This window comes from Propithecus coquereli, unplaced genomic scaffold (assembly GCF_000956105.1).
Source record: "Propithecus coquereli isolate 6110/MARCELLA unplaced genomic scaffold, Pcoq_1.0 Scaffold197, whole genome shotgun sequence".
Classification (NCBI taxonomy): Eukaryota; Metazoa; Chordata; class Mammalia; order Primates; family Indriidae; genus Propithecus; species Propithecus coquereli.
Window position 1 is genome coordinate 3239721 of NW_012144633.1, and position 15505 is coordinate 3255225.

The following is a 15505-nucleotide window of genomic DNA, read 5'->3' on the forward strand; positions in this document are numbered from 1 at the left end:
AAAAAAAAAAAAAAAAATGTCATGAACTGCTCGCATCATCTGTTGCCTATATTCGTAATGGAAGGAAATGATAAACTTCAGTTAGAAGTTAATGAAAGTAAAGATACGTTTTTCTCCATCAAGTTCTAGCCTTAGTCTCCATTGTGGACCCAGGGGTTAAGAGGTTGTGCCTAGCTGAACTCCCTGAAAAGATGTGGGTTCTTCTGAAAGCAGTGTCGTTCCAGACCTTAGCTTCCTTTTCTACGCTCTACTGCCTCTACCTTGAGCTCTTAGATTCTTATTTTTTACCCTCTATTTTACAACAAAGGACAGTAGTCCAAATTTGCTTCATTTATACCAAAAATATGAAAGAAGGAGAAACAAAAAGGATTGTTTGGATTCATACTCCCTCCATCAACCAAGGCACCAAGATGTTCGGCCTTGTGGGAAACAGGGGATCTCTAGTTTCCTAGCCTGGAAGGTCCCCTCCCTGAAGTTGTAAGTGTAGAGTCGGGTGGGATGGGACTGGGAGAAGGAAGGTTTGCCCAAATTCAGAAGAAGAAAGTAGGGCAGAGTTTACCTGGGAGGCTCTGCTGGTTCCTTCTAAATTCAGAAGTCAATATCCAGGCCAAAGAGTTGTAATCCAGGGTGGGCCAGCGTAATATCCATCCTGGTGACAAGTAACTAAGTGAAATATCATTGCTGTTGAAACCCTGTACTCCCTCATGCTGATGTTATTTCTAATTGGGGGCAAAGTGTTTGTGCAGTTCTCTTTTGAGCCCCCAAATACAGGGAACATATTCAGTCCATTCCCGTTATTCTTGTGTATTTGAGTCACTCAGAGGCAATTTTCCCCCAGACTGATTTATCCTGCTGTTTGCCCTGCCTTGAGGTATATACCTCTGTTCTCAGTGGTGCACATTTAGAGGATACAAGTGATTTTTAATATTAGCCAGCCATGTTGCTACTAGGGTGAGGCCCATATTAGCCCAGGCAAACCATCGTCCCTGCCCCTGCTGGTAGTGAGGACAAAAGTTTTACCGGTGACACCTTCCTTTTCTCTTGTGTACCTTTTCCTTTGGTGAGCTCATTCATCTTCCTGGTTTCAACTCTCACCTCTGCACCTCCAGCCTGCCCTCTCGCCTGGCAGGACATCTCCAGGGTGTTCAGTGGTCACCCATAATTTAAAAACTTAACTGTCTTTCTTCTTTCACAAATCAGCTTCACTTTTCTAAAAAAACCCAGCTTTTTTGAGATATAATTTACCCATTTTGAATTCACCCACTTTAAGCGTGTGATTCAATGATTTTTTTTGTAAATTTACGATGTTGTACAACCATTGCCAAAATGCAGTTTTACAATATTTACTTTACTCCTAAAAGATCCCTATACCATTTGCAGTCCATCTCCATTCCCACTCCTGTAATCTGCTTTCTGTCTCTGTAGATTTACCTTTTCTGGACATTTGATGTAATTGAAATCGTACAATATGTAGTCTTTTGCATCTGGCTTCTTTCAGGCTTCTCTTATTTAGCATAGTGATTTTGAGGTACATGATGTTGTAGTATGTATCAGTGGTTCATTTATTATTGCTGAATAATATTTCATTGTATGGATATACTACATTTTATATACCCATTCATCAGTTGATGGACATGTAGATCGTTTCTACGTTTTGGCTACTAGGAATAATGCTGCTATGAACATTCACATATAAGTCTTTGTGTAGATATATGTTTTTATTTCTCTTATGTAGATACCTAGAAGTAGAATTGCTGGCTCACATGGTAAACTCATGTTGAACTTTTTAAGAAATGGCTAAACTGTTTTTGAAGGTGGCTGCACCATTCTACATTCCCACCACCAATGTGTGAGAGTTACAGTTTCTCCCCGTTCTCACCAATACTTGGTATCGTCTGTCTTTTTTATTATAGCCATTCCTAGCTGGTGTGTAGTGGCATCTCGCTATGGGTTAGTGTCATTTTTGAACCCTCTCTCGTTTCTGACCAGTGTCCCCTTTCCACCAATTTTATGGCTAGAAACGAAACTTATACTATTCTTCATTTTTCTTATATTTATGTGCCACAGAAGAAATGAGCTGCTACAGCCTTTCTCAGCTAGCACCTGGATTTGGCGCGCCTTCATTCCCCTTTACACCACCCTACCTGGATCTGCATCATTTTACACCTGAATTTCCGCAGTCTTTTAGCTGCTCTCCTTGTCTGTTGTGTAGCAGTTCTTTCTTCACATCTTCCTTCCTGTAGCTGCAGATTGTTAGAATGGTAACATGAAAAGAGCATGCACAAATGTGGAATCATCTGTGCTCTAGTTCAGGAATCACCACTCATTGTCACATGACTTTGAACTAGTCTTGTTACTTATATGAGCCCAGCTCCTTCATTAAGTTACTTAACCTCTCTGAGCTCCAGTTTCCTCACATGCAAAGTAAGAATAATAATAGAACATATCCTATAGAGTTGTTATACAAGGCATGTAAAGCCCTTAGCACAGTGCCGAGTATATGGAGAACACTCAATCAGTGCTGGCTAATATTGTTGTTGTTATTATTATTCTTTATGATGGAGTTATCTACAGAGCCCATCACATGGTTATCATAAGGGTCAGATGTGGATGTGAAAACAAAAATGCTTTGAAGAATACCATGTAAATTGCATTGGTGTTATTTTTACATGGTTTTTCACCTGCTAAAGCAAAGAGACAGTGCAGGATAGCAACAAGAACACAGGCTTTGCCACTAGCCTGCCATTCGAATCTGGACTGTGCTATTTATTAATACAATTGTAAGGCTTGGACAGATGATTTTTCTTCTTTTGGTCTTCTCATCTCTAAAATGGGTATAATTATAAGTGATAGTCAGGATGACGCTGTAAGGAAGGTGCCTGTTCCATAGACAGTGCTCAGTAAACTGTAGCTTTTTTTTTTTTAAAAAAAACAAAAACCTCACCGTGTATCCTTCTTATATACTTTTTCTAAATTATTGCTATTTTCTTTGTAATTAATTCCCACCTTATTTATCCATCTGTATTCCCCACTGATCCCAACACGTGCATTGAAGAGAGGCTGTAATATGGAAAGATGAAATGCTTTCACCTCAGACTGACTTTGGTTTTAATCACAGCTCTCCCACTCTCTAGCTGCGTGACTTAGGACAGTTAATTACCTTTCTAAGTATCTGGCCCCTCAACTGCAAAACAGTTGAGGAGTAACAGTTCATACCTCATGGAGTTATTGTGTGTATTAAATAAGATAATATAAAGTATTTAGAGCAGTGCGTGGCACATGAGCATACTAAATACTCAGTGAATGGCAGCTATCATGATCGCCTCTAATCACCTTTACCATTGTCATTTTCTGACCACTGCCCACACGTATGCTGTGCTCCTTTCGGTCTCTGGTGTGGCGCCTTGTCCCTCTCCCTACTAGGTCATCCTCCCCTCCTGGAACTGCCCAAATCCTATTCTTCAAGGCCAGTTTGACTTCTGATCCTTTATGAAATTCTTACTCACTATTCCAGACTCCACTCATTGTTTTTTTTTTTTTCCTGGAAGTCTATAGTTTGTGTGGTGCCTGTAATTCAATTTAGGAATTAATCATTATTAAATATTTTTTGTTGTAGTTGTTTCCTCAACTGGACTGTAAGGGTCCTGAGAGGGACTCTTTCTTCAACTTCTAATGAAACTCTCACTCTACTTAATTTGGGATTAAACACATAGCAGGCGCTTATTAATTCTAGGTTGTTAAACAATAACTAAGAAAGCAAACATGTAAAAGTCATTATGAAATTTTAAGAACAGGGGTTCCTTGGTTACCTGCGTAGTATCCTCTATGGCTATAAATCAAAAATAATCCTGAACAAAATTATTTATTTGAAAACACAGCACAGAGTGTAGAAAGGGGCGGTTGTTGCAGAATCCCAAAATCAACATCAGGACTGTTTAAGTTAGCAAAGCCTGTCTTTACTGGCACAGATGACCTTGTTTTTGTTTTCCTCATCACTTCTTGGCATCTCTCTCCGATCTCAATCCCTTCTTCCAATCCCAGAGGACTTACTGCCCTCAGAAAGCTCTCTGAGTATCTCTCCTTCTAGCTTGAATTTCTGGGGAAAATTCTCCAAGCTTCAGAATTAGACTTCCTTCTTTCCCACAGTATTCCCTCTGTGCAGTTAGCAGTTAAGGAAGATAGGGATCTGGCCAGACAACTTATTAAAATAAAACAAGGCTAACCCTTTATTGTACTACCCTGCCAAGGGCTTGGGGAAGTGACATTTCAAATCCAAAGGTGTGAATTCCTAATGGCAGAATTTAAAGGAGTGTGTCAGGAAAGTTAAGGAGATATCAGTAAGTGAGAATGGGTGTGAGAATGAGTGAAGGATTGAGAAGACGGCCTTTTCAATGCCCCTAAAATCTCCCTAAGGCTAATTCCATTTTGGACAATCCAGAGTGACCAAGTGCAATAATAATAACCAACATTTATTGGGCACTTGCTATGTGCTAGGAACTATTCCTGTGTGTATTCATGCAGTCACCTATTTATTTCCACACTACTTTGGGAGGAAAATATATACTATCATTACTCCACTTTATGGAAGAAAAAACTTGGACCCTAGAGAGGTTAAGTAATTTTTCTAAGGTCACACAGTCCACTAATGGCAGAGCTGGGATTCAAAATCAGGTAGTCTGATCAAAAGCCCCTCCACTCAAAAATTGCTCTGTTGAATCCTAAGTCTCCCTTGTAAACGTTCTGGGAAAACAGAGGAATAAATTTCATGAGAAAAACCTAGATATCGTCACCATCATCATCACAGCAGACAAGGTACTGTGCAAGGCACTGCAATGAAGTGCTGAGAAGACAAAGAGGCATCTGGCCCTACTGCATGTCTGACTCAGTCTGACCTTCCTCAAACACCTCCACCTCCATGAAGCAGTTTTTGCTCATCCCCTCTCCCTCAAATAATGTATCTCCTCTGGTTGCCATTTTACTTTTGCTTCTGCTCTGCCATTTTTTTATTACCTTCTAGCTTGCATTGTGGTTATTGGTATACATCATCACACAGCTGAGCCTTTGCACGTTTCTGAGTCCTTTGCCTGGCTGACTCCCACTCATTCTTTAAGATTCTGCTCAGATCTTATTACATTCCCTGACTTTCCTGTCTGGATTAGATACCTCCATTCTATATGCCCCACACACTTGATATTTATCCACAACATAGCACTTATTATAATTGATTATAAATGTTTACTTGTCAGTATTCCTAACAAGATAGATCCCAGATCTCAACATCAGGGATCATGTCTTACACTTATTTGAATCTTCAGTACTTTGCACAATACCTGACACATAGTAGGCACTTACTAAACTCTTTTTTTTTTTTTAAAGAATGAACCCTTCATACAAGTCTGATTACATCTTGAAAACAGAATTGGATGTCTGATTCATTTTTTGTTTCCCCCAAGATGCCGTGCACTTAGTAGATGCTCAATAAATATAGCAATGAATAAATGATTAAAAAACAAAAGAAGTATAAGATTCTGCTCTCGGGATATAGGGGGAAACTGGAACCTACAATAAAAGGTAGGTGATATTAGAAGTTTGCGTATCTAGGCTATGTTTTAAAATTGGTTATATAAACATTTACTAGTGAAATGGATGAGATAGAAATCACTGTTTTTGCCTGAAGTTACTTGGCTAGAAAAAATGTAGTTCAATATTCAAACCCAGGTCCATATGACTCTCAATCTGATACTGTTTCTATTATACTACATTGTTGAGATCTTAGGGTAGAGGGGTCCTAGTCGGGCCCAGGATAACCATTAGGGCTTAAATAATCAGGGAGGAATAGGGGCTACATGAACTGTAATATACAGAGGTAGGTCTTTTAGGAAGATCCATCTGGGAAGAGCATGTGGAATTGACTGATGAGGGGAGAGACTGGAAACAGGAATGTCTATTGCAACAGCCCTATCTTGGAGACAGAAAACAAGAAATTGGTTTTAGAAGGAATTTGTGGACTCTGGTGACTGAAGAGAGACACAGATGGGAGATGCAGAGCCAGGATTAGCCCCAGAGTTTTGAGCCTAAGTGAAAGACAGAGGGAATTCAGAGGTGAGACTTAATTTTGACAGATAATGAGCTTGTTTTTTGACTTGTTAAGTCCCCGTAGATGAGCAAGCTGAGTAGATAGAAATGAAGAATTAAGTTCAAGAGAGGCCTAAGCTAGACCTGTAGATACGTTGGTCATCTGCTGAAGTTAGGAGAGTGAAAGAGACACTCTGGGGAAAACCAAGGACTTTAAAGAACATCCACAATTCGGAGACAAAGGGAAGTATTTAAATCAATAAAGAAGACAAAACCATAATATTGTCGCATCTTAGAATTAAAAACTAAAAAGATTCAGGGAGGAGAGGATATTCATTACATGGATTTGGCAATTAGGTTTGGCCATATTGGAGAGAGAATTTTAGTAGAATGGTTAGGTTAATTACAGAGGAAGAAACAGAATAGTGGTGGCAGAGAATATATTAATAGGTTACCCTTTGGATAAATCGGGAATATAAAGAAAGGGTAAAAAGGAGTATTAGTGTAAGAAAGATTTCACTGAGGATACTAAAGCAAAGGGTAACAAGCCAATGGAAAGGAGACAGTTGTCTCCTAATTGTGTCGTACGTTCTTTAAAGTCCTTGGTTCTTTGATCTCACCTCTCTCTAAGGTCCTTCAGAGGTGAGATGAGATGACAATATTGGTCTTGCAGTGTAGGAGAAGTGTGGATAAAATCTGGAATAATTGCTGTGAGATATGACAGAGGCAACAATGAGGACGCATAAAAGGATTACCATGCAGTAAGTCATGAAGTTCAGTTTAAGTTTCATCACCTGAATTTTGGTTGGGATCCATTTTCTTAGTTTCACGTTTTTTTCTAGTAACGTCTGGTAGCCCAGCTGTGGAAACAAGGAAGTGTGGGTACATCTCAGCATTGGGGATTTCCATTGCTGGAATGGTGGGTGGTCAAGGATTCCATAAAGGCAATGTGGTGATGAGAGCAACCTGGATGCAAACCATGAAGGTGAAGTCAGAGCTGAAATGGTTTGGTAGTAATTCCAGAGAAATTGGGAAGAGGTTGATTGTGTGAAGTGGGAAGAGTCTAGCAGCAAAGGCAGAGCTTAGGAAAAATAAAATAGGTGCATCTGAAGGGCAAAATTCCTAGGGAAATGTCTAGGAGAAGGAAATGAAATGAAGGAGTAGAGACATTTGTAGAATTATTGTTGGGAAAGAGGTTAAGAATAAGAAATGAAATAATAAATTAGTCGAAATTAAGGAGGAAGAGGAAAGTGGGACTCTTAAGGATGGATGTGAAGAGCTGGTATGAAGTTCGAGAGACTTGGGGAAAAATGGTTAGAGCACATGGGACACTTAGGTTGTCCCTAGTTAAGCCATGATAAACTATGGTTAAATTGGAAAAATGGAGAAGGGGATCAGCATCAATATGTCAATCATTTAGGGCTCAGGAAATGGCAGGCAGAATGTCACAAAGCTTGAATTTTGGAAGGCAAAACGATGAGGATAGGAGGCAGAACCATGCAGGTCTGAATGTGAAGATAAAGGGGTAACATTGGTGATGCCTTCTTAAGGGATCTGAGTGTCACATCACAGATTCATCAGAGCTTCACAGATAGGGTGCCTCTGATCCCAGATTGTGGAAAGCAGACATGTGGTGACACAGAACAAGACCCAAGCTCTCATCAGAGTGCCAGTGGCCCCAGGTGAAGCTGCAGGAGGCAAGGAGGTGGGAATATTGATTTCTATCTTAGAGACAATTAGTCCTGAATTTTCCAGGCAGGGCTGAAGCTCCAGGGCTCCCCCATTGACTTCGATGGACTGGTGAAAGCTAGGATAGGGAAATTTGTTTCTCCTTCATGGGCAATCTAAAGAAGAAATAGTTTCCTGGCTATGTTATTACAGCATCGGGGCAGCAGCACTATGAAAGTCAAGAGACGCCATTCCATTCTAACCCTCCATTTTCAGGCATTAATGACTGTCTTGACAGTATTCCTTTGGAGTTGAAATTTGCCAATTTTGGTTTGGACAATGAGGTAGATGAATTTGTCATAACAGTACAAACAGCAGGAACCCATGGACAAGCTGAGGACTTTGACCAAGGCAAGAATTTGTGAGGGCCTCTTATAACGCTAACACCCGCTTGCTGAGTGGGCTCAACGTTTCTTAGTCTTAATTTCATCATTCCTAAGGTAGAACTTCATGTTCTCTCCTACACTAATAAATATTGTCAGGAATGGACAATCCTTAGAAGTTAGAACTTGTGGAGTGTTGCACTCAAATTCTAGTCTCTAAAAAATGAGCATAATCTTGGCAAATCATAAACTTGTGTGCCTTAGAATTCTCATCTGTAAAACAGAATGGAGTCCCTTCCAACCCTAAAATTTAGCTATATGTTTATCAGGAGCTGAGGAAACAAAAGCACTTGTTCTCTCAGCTTGAAAGTGGAGTTTACAGGTAGAGAAGACTGGAGGCAAACTTTAACACAAATGCTGCGATTAGCTGAAGAACTAAGAAGCCAAACTTCTATTATCCACGTTTGCAACACAGTGAGTGCTCATCATCATTGTGGGAAGCAAATTTCAGTAGTGAGAAAATCGAAACCAGGTCTCTTTAGCATGAAAAGCCTTCGTTTTTTAGCAATTTTACCATTTGGGTAAAAAAATGACTTTTTATCTTAAAATTTTTAGCGTAGCAGTAACGGTTTGAAGCTTTTATTTATAGGATGCTTTTAAAAATGATTTCATCATTATCCATTAGTGTTCATGTATATACAATGTGTTAAATCCATATATACCAAAATAGAATTCTTTCTCAAGTGAGATGAAAAAGCATGAAGTTAGAAAATTCAGAGAGTGAAAATTCTAGTAAGATAAACTATGTAGTAAAATAAATAATATTTTAAAACACATTTTGATCCCATGTGCAATGTAGCTAAATTAACATTACTATGGAGACTCTAACCTTTAGATTTCATGACTTTTAGCATGCTTAAATTCTCAGTATTATTGCTCCTTTCCCCTAGTGCTGTACATTTAATATTCATTTGCATTTGTCTTCTGATTCAGTAATAATTTTGAACTTTGACATATATGATGTATGAGGGCTTAATGCCTAGTAAAATGGTTAATACTTTTTTTTACATGTCTATTATTTTTATAATGAGTTTGTTTTTGAGCTTGCTGAGCTGAGGTGACCCAGTCTGGAACACCCCAGCCCAGAGCTTATTTTAGCAGTGGTTTTCTCTTATCGATACAATCTATGCGTCCCTTCTTTCCACCTACGCAGGCAATCCCAAATGTTTCTTGCATATTCCTGGTTTGCTTGTCTTTTTATTATGTCCATACCTGACTTTTTCCTCCTGCCTTCTTTTACAGAGGTTCTTAGCTATGTTCCATCAAATATTCTATGGCCAAAACTTGACAAAAAGCGTTTTATTTTAATTATTTCCCATATGGAACCCTTAATTAATCTTAGATTTATATTGTTTATACCCACTATGGCCTTTTTTCTTTATTTAATTTATATCCTCAGTCATAACAAAAGACAAAGAGAAAATAACTTGCTACGTATTTTCATAGGATCTAAGCAGGGGAGATGTGGTATAGAAACTTAACATGACTAGTTAAGAATTTGAAATGATTTCCAAACCAGCGAATCAGCTTTATCATTTAGGGCTCTCTTGTACCAGTCTTTACAAACCAGCACCATTCCTTACAAGGTTGCCCCAAGAAGGTTTCCTATTTTATAGACAGGGAAACTAACACAGAAATAAGTATCCTGGTCAAAACCATGGGCAATAGAAACAAGAACGGAAGAAAATTCGTCTAGTTTTCTTGGTCATGTTGCCTCTATCCATCTTCAGGGAGAATACACAGTGCATCGTAACCTGGGCAGTCTTCCCTTAACTGATGTAGAAAAACGTGAGGCCAATGCACATAGTTGTAGAAACATCTTAGATCAAGACTCCACGAAACACAAGCACAGAGATGTAACAATGGTTTATTTTGGGGAGAGCTGCGGAGCAGACAAGTCTGCAATAACGGGTGGTCAAGGCAGTAACAAGGGCCACAGAGATAAAACAGGAGTGTCCCAAATCTGAGCTTTGATTCAGCAACATACGCCTACCATGATGCTGTCATTTTTCCTTCTGAGAAAAAGTGCAATCTAATGGGCTACTCTCTCACTTCACCGGGGGCAGTGCCGGGATCCCGGGGCTTTGAGCCCTCCGGAGCAGAGGGGCCTCCAAAAAGTCAGGGGAGCTATACCAGTCGTGAAGCGATTTGAGGACCTGGGAAGGAAGACTCCCCCGTGGGCACTAGGTAGCGATGCCTTAGCCGGGCCGGGCTGGCCGGACATGGAAGGAGAGCCCCTGCACCAGCCACCACGTCTGCCGGACCCCTGCGAGAACGGAGAGGGTGGAGGGGAGTGCAATGCCGAGAGGGGCCTGCTCCCTCGGGAGGGGAGAAAGCAGGCAAAGGCAGAGGCGTGCAGACACTGAGCGGTGACGAGAAGGGACCGGAAAAGGGACCGGGCAGGGTGGAACTGCATCCTGGAGGTGTGAGGTGGCCTTGAAGACTGGGGTCTAGGCCGGGACCAGGGCGGCAGGGAATAGAGAGGGAAAGACCGGTTCCTTCAGCAGTCCCAATTCGTTTCTGTCAAAGATGGCCAAATACCACACTTCCCTTCCCCCCTCCGCGCCTTTTCCAGTCCCCTTTGGTTGCACCCAGTGCTGCGGGAGGCGGAGAGGCGGTCCCGGAGAATGTGTGCGTGAGAAGGAGGGTGCGGGAAAGAGGAGACCCTCCCTGCCCGCACCTCCCTCGCGGCTCTGAGGGAGGTAGAGTTGGGAAAGAATGTTCTGCCGCTTTAAGGTGGGGAGTGGGCGTCACCTCTGGCAGGGTGACGATCAGTGAAAGAGGACGTGGTGGGCGTGTCCATGCAAACCAGGAGGTGGTGCCGGCGGTGGGCGGCCCCATAGTAAAATATTGGGGGGGCGGGGTCGGTTGCTGGGCCGCTTGGTGGGCGGGGCTAGGGGCGGGGCCTCCACAAGAAGGCGGGGGAGAGGGAGGAGGAAGCAGCCGGCTGGTACCACTGCGCGCGTTCCGGGAGGGGGAAGAGTGACATTCCCAAGGAGGGGGGCGGGCCCTTCCCGGCGGCGGGGCCCGGCGCTGGGGCGGGGAGGGGCGGTCCCCACTCCTCCGCCGGGCGGGCCGTCGGGCCCGGGGGGAGGGGGCGCTTCTCTGCTCGTGTCCGAGGCGGGGCCGGCTGTACCTTTCGTGGCGCGGTGCGGCTGGGGGAGGGCCGGGGGGAGGGAGAAGGGGCGGTACCGGGAAGGGGGAGCCGGAAAGGGGGAGGCGCCGGCGGACAATGGAGCCTATGTGTGCTTGCGGGAGTGGGACGGCACCGCCGCCGCCGCTGCCGCCGCCGGGGGGAGACGCTGCGCCGCCGCTGCCGCTGGCCCTGGCCCCGGCCCCCCGGGGCTGAGAGCCGCCCCGGACCGAAGCCCCCTCCCCTACTCCGCTCCTCCTCTCCCCTCCCCCACTCCTGCCTCCAGGGTAAGTGGCACCTGGGAGGGGGGAGGGGAAGGACCAGAGACGGGGGGCAGCGGGGGCCGGGTCCGCGTCCGCGTGTTTTGAGCTGGTTTGGGGGCAGGGGCAGCCCCAGCCTCGGAGAGCTGCGGAGGGGGGAAGGGTTGGGGGTCGAGGTTGCGGATTTAGTGAGTTGAGTCTTGAGGAACCTGTGGGAAGAGGTGGGGGTGCCCCACGAGCGGTGGGGAGAGACAGGGGCATCTCAAATTTTGTAGAGGTTGCGTCCCAAGCAGTGCTTGGAGAGGTTAAACGAGGAGATGGGACCGTCCCGTGGTCGTGGGATGAAGGGGCTTTGGAGGGGCGAGATGGAGAGCTAAATAAGAGAATTCAGATTGAGTTCAGTGGGGTCTGTAAGACCCCTGAATGGTTAGAGAGGTGAAGGGGACTTTGCAGGCCAGTGACTTGTTGAAGGGTGGGGGGAGGTGAAAGCTAAGAAGAATGTATGAGTAGTAAACGGCTCAAGCAGGTGAGTTGGTGATGTCTAGGTCACTGAGTCATTGTGGGGGTCGTGGGACACACCAGTGACTTACAAAGTGGAGCCTTAGTCACTGGCCTTTGAAAGTTGCAGAGTATTAAGATGTCACTGATTAGTGTTGGGTGAGCCTGGTGAAATGGAGATATCCTAAGGAAAACAACAGGAGGGTTGGTTATTATGTCCAGAGGGAAGGGCCAGAGGCCTGTAATAGTATTGCTGGGGGCCTTATGTGAAGGCTATGGAGCATGAAGGAGACCTGAAATCTGTCCTCCAAGAGCCCTAGTCTGCAAGAAAGTAAGGAAGAATGGGTTTTAAGTAATAGAGAGCAGAGACTTAGAACCTAAATTGGAGTCCAGTGGGGATTAATATAATTACTAGATAAGTAGAGAAATGGATATAACTATCTCTTAGTGGAGAAAGTCTCTAAGGTAGGATAGAATAGATACAAAGTTAGACTTTGGTTAAGGCAAACATAGGCACTGACTTCAGTGGGAAAATGATTGTCTATGTAAATAAAGAGTTACATTTTGGTCAAAGATGTGTAATGGAGTATTTGTTAGCACTTGATATAGTCAGGAATTAAATGTTCATTCTCAGGCAGAGATTTGGGTTCCTGTGCGTGGAACACAAAGCGAAGAATCAGAACTAGCAGGGAGTAAGGATAAACAGTAAAATAGTTGAGAGAGGGGAGGAGGGCAAAAGGCAAAAGGATGTTGGAAGGTAAGATTCATGGATTAAGAACCTTTGACTGTGGAAACTGTTTAACATGATTGTCCTGTTGGTTTTGTTTTTTTACTGATTACTAGTGATGGGAAAGTTTTAGCAAGGAAGAAATGTTTGTGTCAATCATATAATAGTCCTAAGTAAAAATTTTAGAAAGGCCTCCTTATTTACTGTTGAAAAAGACTCAAACTGTCAAAGACAGAGATGGGTTAATAAAAGGTGCTGTTAGTTAAATGGCATAAGTGTGCTTTGAGGAATGAGGGTTTCATTAATTGTTTGAGGGTTTGGATAAGAAGAGAAAATTTAATGTAAAGTTGAGAAAGGTTGAGATGCGGGAGGGGAGTATGGTATTTGGTAGTTTTATGACCTAGAGCTTTGGTATTGAAACATTAAAATATTATTCTATAATAATGGTATTGAATATCAGACGATAGTGGTTTCAGAAGACATGGCAGATAAATAGGGAGGTCATTGGCTAAAAGATGAAAGAACAATTTCCATACAGTTCTCTTTTTATAAGGCAAGTAGTATGTATTATAACTTGGCTCTTGAGCGAAAGATTCCTCACCTGGATTCTTAGATGACTAGCACAAGTGAAAAAGTACTTATATACTTGGAATTTACTCTATGGGATATTTTCACCATAGCCTTCAGAAATATCTACTGTGAATCAAAAGAAAATGTTCCCTGGCTTGTAGGAGAAAAAAATACAGAGGTTTCACAAGCACTATAATCAACTAAATATTTGATCATGGTGACTTGGTACAGTGGTTAAAGCCTTGAACTTAGAATCAGGAAGTTAGTGCTCTTTTTGACTTTTGTGTGACTTTGAACAAATCTCTCATATCTATTCTCCAGTTCTTCCATCTACAGAGTGGTGAGACCACCTGCCCTATAATCACTCATAACTGCATTTCAACCTAACAAGTTAATACCTATCTGCGAAGTGTTTTGAACACCTTTGAGAATGAGAGCTTATGTAGCCCAACTTGTTTCTCACTTCTAAAAAAGTACTATCTCACTAACAGACCGTATTCAGCCTTTGCAATGTTATAGTAACGTGCTCGATCAAGGAACAAAAAGGAGTATCTTGTACATCTGTCTTGTTCTGTTGTTTGGTTTTTTGTTTTATATTAGTTTTGAAAGGTAATAAATATGTCTCTCAATTTAGTGGCAAGATAGTAATAGCGATGACAATTGTAGAAATGTAAGCAAAGGTCCCCATGGGAGAATGGGAAGATAGATGCTGTGAGTGTTAAGGTAGGATATACCAACCCCAAACGTGTGTGGCCTTAGACATGTTTCTTGGCTTCCTAGCAGCTTAATTTCCTTCACCTATGACATAGTGTTGGTGGAATGACTGACTTCTCTGTCTGCCTCAGTGACTATGATCGAGTCTATTAAAACTTTACTTGCTCTAGATCAGGAGTTCTTGACCTTTTATCTTTTATGTCCCATGTACCCTTTGGCAATCTAGTGAAGCCTAAGACCCCTTCTGGAAATGTTTTGTAAATACACAAAATCAAATACATAGAATTACAAATGAAATGGAAATAGTTGTAAAAAATGTTAATTGTGATATAGTAATATATGTGTTTCTTTATAACACATTAAATAATAAAATGTAGCCATAGGTCTAATGATCCTGTAATTTTGAAGTAGTAATGAGTATGCATATTATGCCAAGATATCTACAACAACTATAACGTGATGTGAAAATGTCTTGTGGTCACCAAATGTCTGTTGGTGACATGGTCACAGGATTACTAATACTATCATGGGTTGCTACTAACACTACATTCACAATTGAAAGTCATGCTAACTTTTACTTAGAGGTTAGTCAAAATGAAGATCTAAGAGTTTCTCAGCAAGTTCACAGACATTTCCCTCTCCTCCAAGTCTATTCACAGACCCCTGGGGAGTCAGTGGATCCCTGGTTAAGAACTCTGCTCTAGACCAGCTGATTTTTGAAAGTTAAATTATCTCATGGCCACTTGGATTTTTGGTTTTGCAGTATTTTTCAGCATCTCCATCATGCTAAGAACAGGGTCATACAGAAGACATGAAACAAAAGTCCATTTTGCAATCTGTGGTGACTGTTCTTGGTTGTGGAGAAAGTTAAAAACAGTGATTAAAACGAGGCTTTGTGTCTGGTGGATTTTGCTTTTCTAAACTCCCAGTCATCCCTTAACATGGCTAGTCCTCAGTGGGATGAATTTGCACGGCCGCGCCCCTATCTTTAATTTCTTGCATTTTGAGTTTTAGTGATTTTGCCTTCCTCCCCTATTTTTGACCTAATTGTTTTCTTACTGTTCTGTCTCCAAATATTGCTTTGGCCACAGAGCACTGGGGAATGGGTGGTTTTCTTTGGAATCAGTGTGAATTTGGGGTATGAACCTTTCCTTTCTTCTTCTCCCTGTAGGACTGAATGTGGGACTAGCTGGTGTCATTCCACTTTGACCTAAAAATTCCCTTCTGTTTGGGTGGCAGAGTTTATTCTTGGAAAGCTCTTCTGTGTCCCGATGTAGAAGAAAGAGCAAATTGGACATCTTGAAAGGTAAAGAACATAATGATAAGCCCATTACTTTTGTGATTCAATCTGAGTATGTTGGATTTTTCTTTCTGTTTCTATAGGGTCTCTTGTAAGTTAAAAACTACATTTGTGGCC

At 42.2% G+C, this 15505-nt stretch overlaps 1 protein-coding gene across 1 annotated transcript in view; it reads left to right on the forward strand.

Annotated features, from left to right (window-relative positions):
• Positions 1-11587: 11587 nt before the first annotated feature.
• Positions 11588-15505, forward strand: part of BCL9 (B-cell CLL/lymphoma 9) — a 26066-nt gene continuing 22148 nt past the window's right edge. The window contains exons 1-2 of the mRNA XM_012643474.1: positions 11588-11606; positions 15260-15394. The gene's annotated coding sequence lies outside the window, so the exon portion shown is untranslated. The remainder of the gene's footprint in view (positions 11607-15259; positions 15395-15505) is intronic.